Source organism: Mauremys mutica, unplaced genomic scaffold (assembly GCF_020497125.1).
Source record: "Mauremys mutica isolate MM-2020 ecotype Southern unplaced genomic scaffold, ASM2049712v1 Super-Scaffold_100098, whole genome shotgun sequence".
NCBI classification, from domain to species: domain Eukaryota; kingdom Metazoa; phylum Chordata; order Testudines; family Geoemydidae; genus Mauremys; species Mauremys mutica.
In genome coordinates, this window is record NW_025423265.1 from 570,026 (window position 1) to 576,532 (window position 6,507).

The following is a 6,507-nucleotide window of genomic DNA, read 5'->3' on the forward strand; positions in this document are numbered from 1 at the left end:
CCTGGAGCCGGCCCTTATGACTATCAGTGCTCTGACAGCTCAGGATGCTTAAGGTCACTTCCTACCACCTCCCTGTAACAGTCCCATGGTCACTGTCTGGGGTAAAGCAGCATGAGGGTTGCCTGCTCACCCCAAGGCACCATCTGGCGGCTACGTGTAGTGAGGTCTTTCTCCTTTCCTCTTGGATCGCAACTGCCTCCTCCTGGGGTATGGCCCAGTCTCCCGAGGCCAGCTCAGTCCAAGGACTTTCCCCTGCTGAGGTAGTCCAAACAGCAAATAAAGGGGATCAATCAAGGCCAGAGTTCATATGACAGGGAGAGGGGAGTGCTTCTCTCTCAGGCTGTCCCTGCAGCAGGCCTTCCCTTTCCTCAGGGAGGGACCTTTGGATGGTTGTTTGGGGGAGATTCTGACTTCCCTCAGCTCGTCTCTCCTGGAGCTGCCGAAAGCATGTCTGCTCTCCTCCCTGGTCCGCCACAAAATGAGCTGCTCCCCTTCCTTTTACCCCCTCCTCATGTTGGTGCATTTGCCACAGATGCGGTGGGGCTGGCTAGGCCAGCATATTTCCTTAGCCCCTTGTTGCTCAGTGTGGGGTTTGTGCACCCAATCACACAACCTTCCCCCAAGATGGAGCCAGAAGAGCTGGGGCCATCACATTGCTCCCCGTGTTCCCTGGAGAAAAAGTCAGTGTTCTGGGGAGCTTTGCCTGCCCTATCTTGAACTTGGAATATGTAGGGCTGGAGAAATGGGTACCAGCGCATCAGCCAGTTGTTTGGGTCTTTCATATCATTCAACCATCTTAAGGGGTATAAGAGATGCTGAGCTTGGCAGATGGAATGGCACCCCACTGGAGGAGATACTGGCAAATGGACAAAAGGAAAGGCGTGTCAGATATTTATGAAGAATCTTTGTAGGATCAGCACTGAGGATCTGGCTAGCTCGCTTGGGCCGGAAATAGTTACTGGCAATATTCTCACTGTCACTCCTGCTCAGATCAGTTTGTAGCGGTCTTCTTCCTGCTGGGATCACAATATGCTGTGAGCATCACTCCCCTCAGCTGCAGCTCGAAAGCAGCCAAGCACCATTCCATGAGCTAGGGCCAGAGACTTAGAGATAATATGAAGTGATTGAACATGTGATCCAATCTGGGCAACAGTAACACTGCAGAACACACAGTCTTGGGTATAATTTGGACAGTCATTGGGCTACATCCTGCCCCACACACCCCCAATACCTGTAAGCAAAGTCCAAAATGTAATGACACAAGTGCAATTCTGCTACACTGGACAGAGTGGGTGCAGGACTCTATGTGCTGCACAGAATGGCTTTCTGGCAACTCTCTCCAAGGTTGCAGTAGATACATGGCCAGCAGGTTTGCAAACCATGCAAATCCACTGTCCAAAAGCCCTGCCAAGGGGTCCTGTAGGGGCCACACAACCACTGCGGGCAATAGGATTGGTCCCATTTACTAAGGTTTTGCATGGGTGGGAGGGGGAAATCAGCAATTGATCCATGAGGCAGGTTTCAATTATCCCCATAGAAGTTTGGGACTAAGCTTCCGTCCACACTTGCTACACTATCCTAGTCCTAGGCCCCTGTGTCCTGGGCAGAGAGGCAAAGCAAAGGAGCGTTTTGTGGTTGTCAAAGAACTAGGATGGCACCAATTAACCAGGACTTGAGCCCAGTTCCTTCTAGTCTCGGAACTGCTCTAGGGCTGTGTTGTCTATCATTCTGGCCGGGTTGTCTCTCCTCTTCAGGGGCTGGACTCCCAGCATTCCCAGCCCCTGCTGGCCAGGCTCCTACACTCCCGACTGGCCACCGGACTGTGAGGCCAGCTCACTGCTTCACTATTTACTCTGCTTTACACACACCCTTATTCTAATGCCAGTGATGGCTGGGTACGAGTCCCTCTGGAGCCACTCAGCCCTCTGCCTATTTCCTCCAGAAGGAAGAGCTGTGTAGCTCAGAAGGCTCCTTCAGGTCCCGGAGACGTGCAGCTTACCATCAGCAGCTCTCCGTTCTCGCCTGAGGCGCTCTTCCTGGCTGGCTTAGTCTGTGGCAGTGATGGAACTGCTGTGAGAGAACAAAGGCATTTCTTAAAAGACCAGCAGCACCGAATCAGTTCCAGATTTTCCTGACTGTCCCCCTTGTTCCCCACTGCTGCTTACAGACACCCCAGATCACTGCTTACTGAGCCATAGGGGACTAGAAGGACCCTCGCACTACACTTTTTTATCCAGTGGATGGCACATGCTATGCACCTGCCAATGCAACTACATGTGAGGCCTGCAGGTCTGTGCAGTGAATATTTCAACCTTGTAGGGAAAAATTGTTCACCTCTTTGGCTCAGACAGCTAATACACAGGTGGGAATTAAATAAAAAGCACAGGACTGGGGGTCAGACATCCTGGGTTCCAGCCCTCACTCTACTTCAGACTCACTATGGCACATTGGGAAGTCATGTCCTCCTGTGCCTCAGTTTCCCCCCTTTTAAAACCAGTCTAATACCACCTACCTGATGAGGGTTTGTGAAGCCTAATTCTTTAATATCATAAAGTGCTTCAAGGTCCTTGAAGGAAAAGAATTGGCCCAGAGATGCTTGTGGTATTTAATCAGAAACTGGTTATTCTGTTCAGTTTAGCACAAGATTCCCTGCTATCACTCAAATCAATGATGCCCCTTCAAAATAAATAGTCAGGTAGTCCCCATAAGAGATGCTTTTGTCCTCGTTTAGCTAGATCATCCAGGCTCCCACAGAAAGATGACAGCCTATTCTGTACACATGAGCCGACAACTGTGTTATAAGTGAATACTATCTGAATGCAACACACATGGCCATCCTAGTGAGCCAAGGATACACTGCGTGGATGGGAGTACAATGAAGATACCTTTCTTAACTGCAGGGAGGCTGGTTTTTTGAATGACAGGCTCCAGGAGTTTTCAGCAGCCGCTGTCCTCATCCCAGACCGACTCGTGTCTGATCTTATCTAGGTTGCTGTAGTTACTGTCATGCCACATGACGGGCTGTACCTGATCCAGAAGCTGCTGAAAGAGCAAGCAGTCCCGCTCCTTCGGCGAATGGTGGGGAGATAATCAAACTTCTCCAGCTCAAACTCGGACGGCAAGTCTTTGATTTCAGTCTCAGCAGCTTGCAGCTGGATCACCAACAGTAAAGAGTTAATTGTGTAGGGGAACTCGGAGGAGTTCTAGGAGAAGGAAGAGGAGGGTGAATCCATTAGTCTTTCACCTTCAGCTCCCAGTCTATCCCAGGCCAGGAGTCTTGGCCTTCCCAGGCTCTGTGTAGGGGCACATGGGGAAAGGAGCTAGAGCCCTAATTCCCTCTGTCCTGAATAGAGCCTGGAGAAGAGGAACTAGGGCAGAGCCCTGCATGAGAACACACACACCCCAGCTGCTCCAGAACAACAAGAACGAACCACGGCCAGGCACAATCAGGCTGGAGCAGCTGTGGAACAGTTCCCTAGACCCAGGAAGCACCACCTAGCCAGGAGAAGAAGAACTTGCCTATTGATCATCTGATTCCCAGCTCTGACTGCATCCCAGCCCAGAGCCCCTAGCTCCCACAGTCTTGCCAGAGCCAGCCCTGCCTACGCTCAGGGTCAAAGGTCACTTGTGTTAAATCCTGGGAGGTGGCTGGCGTATTGCAGCAGGCCAGTGCTGGTTTTATGGCTCTGGCTTTCTTCTGGGTGACTCTGGAGTGGATGCAGAAGCCGATGTGCTGTGGGAGGAGGAGGCAGGTCATGGTGAAAGGGCAGGCCCACATGCTGTATAAAAGAGACCTCCAGCGGCTAAAGACTTTGTGCTTGGTGGAAATGGCCGACTCACTGATCTCAGGGCTTGAGAAGGGATTTGCTGCACTCAGGACACTCTTTGTGACTTGCCAGTCACTGTAGATTGGGACAATATTCGGTCTTGGGGCTGGTCTCACCCTCTCTGCTCCCCTGACTCATGAACAGCTCATCAGGCAGGAGTCAGACCCCTGACCCCCTCCCTGCTCTGAAGCCCTAAGAGTCACAGAGTGAGTGGTGGTGAGGACAATCCCCCCAGGGTCTCAGTGTTCCTGGGAGAAAAGTAGCTGATTCCCCGAGGACCTTCCTGTATCTCAGGGTCTTCCTAGGAAGAAGCCAGTGACTCTTCTCTCAGGACCATCCCCTGGATCTCACTAGGGTTGAGGCTCTTGCTCCCCAAGCCAGCCTGGTATGCTGTGAATGGCTACACCACATCCAGCCAAAAGGAGGCGCTGCAGCAGCCATGCAGAGCCAGGTTCCTTCCCTCTATTCCCAGAAGGAGGACAGCATTGCAGGCACTGAGTATACTGGCCAAGCTGGCCCCATGGGATCCCAGCTAGGGGGACACCCTGGAAACATGGATCTTCCAGTCTCTCCTTTGCAGCCCCCCACAGAATTCCCTGGCCCATCCCCATCATGCTCATCTCTAAGATGTGCTGGAGCTAGTCAGTATTGGGGGACGCTGCCAGCAGGCTCCTCAGCATTATATCCAGGTTCTCCGCCAAGGTCTTGTGCAATGCCTGCAAAGGGGAGAGAGAGACATGGGTCAGCATCATGGAACCCAGGAGTACACTTGCCACAGGATGGGTACAAGGGGAGCCCTGGGGGGACCCCACACTCAGCCTGGCTTCCCCCATCCTGACCCCTCTGCATAGTTCTCAACTGTTCATGGCAGGATGACAGCTGGCTCCTCAGTCCTGGTTCTTAGTGCTTCTCTGCCCCAGGCCTGGCACACAGCACGGCATGGCATAGCCAAGCTGCCATGGATGGGAGCTGGGTATGCAGACAGACTCCAGGCTCCAAAGCACAGAACATGGAAGGAAGGAAGGGATTCCTGAAGGAGGGTAAAGGAATCTCCCATGGAGGAAGGGACCCCCCAGCCCTCTGTTACCCTCCAGCCTCTTCCCATCTCTCCCCGCCCCCTCATTTCAGCAGTTCCAGCAAACTGAGGGAGCATGGACCAGAGGCCACTCCTGCTCCTGGCACGGAGGAGTAGGGCAGGGATCTACCTGGATGTGATGGTCCTTGTCCGTGGCCACGGTGACACACTGTGCATGGTGGCCTGCAGGAGTGAGACTCCAGCTCTGGATCCTGAGATGGCTGCAGTTCGCTGGTAGGAGAGAGGAGCCAGTATTCGACTTTCCAGGGCAGAGCTGGGCCTGGCACTAACATGGGCATGAAACTGTGAGGAACTAGGCACGGGTTGGCAAGAATTGAAACTGTTGGACCAAGCAGGGGTGTGACCTGGCTGGGGTCAGTGAAATTTCCAGCCCTGCAAAGAGGGAGTGACCATCCCCTCCACATACCCCCGCCTCCAAAGGAGGGAACTGCCACAACTGGGAGGTGACCTGGGAGGCACAATGACTCCTGGCTCTGGGTGTGAGCTGCACCGGGGTGTGGGGAGCTGGGTGGGAGGTCTTGGTACCTGAGGTTGCACATGGTGACCATGGAGTTGGAGAGGACGGAGCTGGGCGCAGAGTCCAAGGGCAGCAACTCAATCAGCTCCTGCGAGACCCAAAACATTGTGTGAGATTCGGGCCCCACTAACCCCCAGGCACTCCCAGAGAGGAGGCTGCCAGCACCCTGACACAGCCAGCGGGATCTCCCCAGCACAGCTGGGCCCTGTCCTCCCATATCCCTCCCTCCTGTCAAACATACCCCCTCCCAGCCACCCCACATCTCCTCACCCTCTCCTTCAGCTGTCCACCAGCCCCATGAGTCCTCACGTGCCCCTAGTGATTATGCCCCAAATTTCCCCTTCGTTGATGCCCAGTCCTCAGCCAGGCAGGCCCTGCCCTCTTCTGCCCCTTCTAGCCCCACCGATCTGCCCCATGGCCCATGGAAGGCCCCTTCTCATTCCATGTCTCCTGCATTCCCACCAGGTGCCCGGAGCTGTGTTTTACTCACTGCAATCCCCTCTGCCAGGGCAGCTTTGGAGCTGGGCAGCTCCAGGTTGTCCTGCCCACTCTTCCGTGTGGTGAAGCACATGCGGGGGTTGGCACAAAGGAACTGGATCTGCTCCGCCATGTCCTGAAACTAGCAGGGTGGGATGGGGACAGCCATGCAAACTGGCTCCTGGGCTCACACGCTCCAGGGGAAGGCTGGAAACCCCTCCCCCAGCTCCCATAACCAGCTCCTCCTCCAGCACAGGCAGTCAGGAAACAGGACAAGGCCTGTGCAGGGATGGGACCCCCGACTGTATGGGACAAACACATCCTTCTAGGGGTCCCGGATCCTAGGGGATAACCATTCCCATTGGGGCTGTAGATCATCTGGGACAAGCGCCCCCGTAGGGAGCTGGGATGGGATGAGGGGCAGGAAGTACTCGGTTCCCGCTCCGCTGTGCAATGTTTGTATCTTGTCTCCACCTTGGAGATGCTCCATGACGACCCTCCAGCCAGCTTCCACCATGGTCAGATCGTTGTCGTCCTCTGGGGCCAACTTCTCTGACTGGTCTCTGGGGATCACTGCATCATGGAGAGAC

At 54.3% G+C, this 6,507-nt stretch overlaps 1 protein-coding gene across 1 annotated transcript in view; it reads right to left on the reverse strand.

The window, feature by feature from the left end:
• LOC123358860 (kelch-like protein 40) overlaps window positions 1–6,130 on the reverse strand; it is a 38,799-nt gene extending 32,669 nt beyond the window's left edge. Inside the window, exons 1-5 of the mRNA XM_045001015.1 lie at window positions 5,931–6,130; window positions 5,449–5,528; window positions 5,033–5,133; window positions 2,886–4,543; window positions 2,000–2,070 (exon numbers count right to left, since the gene is read on the reverse strand). The gene's annotated coding sequence lies outside the window, so the exon portion shown is untranslated. The remainder of the gene's footprint in view (window positions 1–1,999; window positions 2,071–2,885; window positions 4,544–5,032; window positions 5,134–5,448; window positions 5,529–5,930) is intronic.
• Window positions 6,131–6,507: the final 377 nt, after the last annotated feature.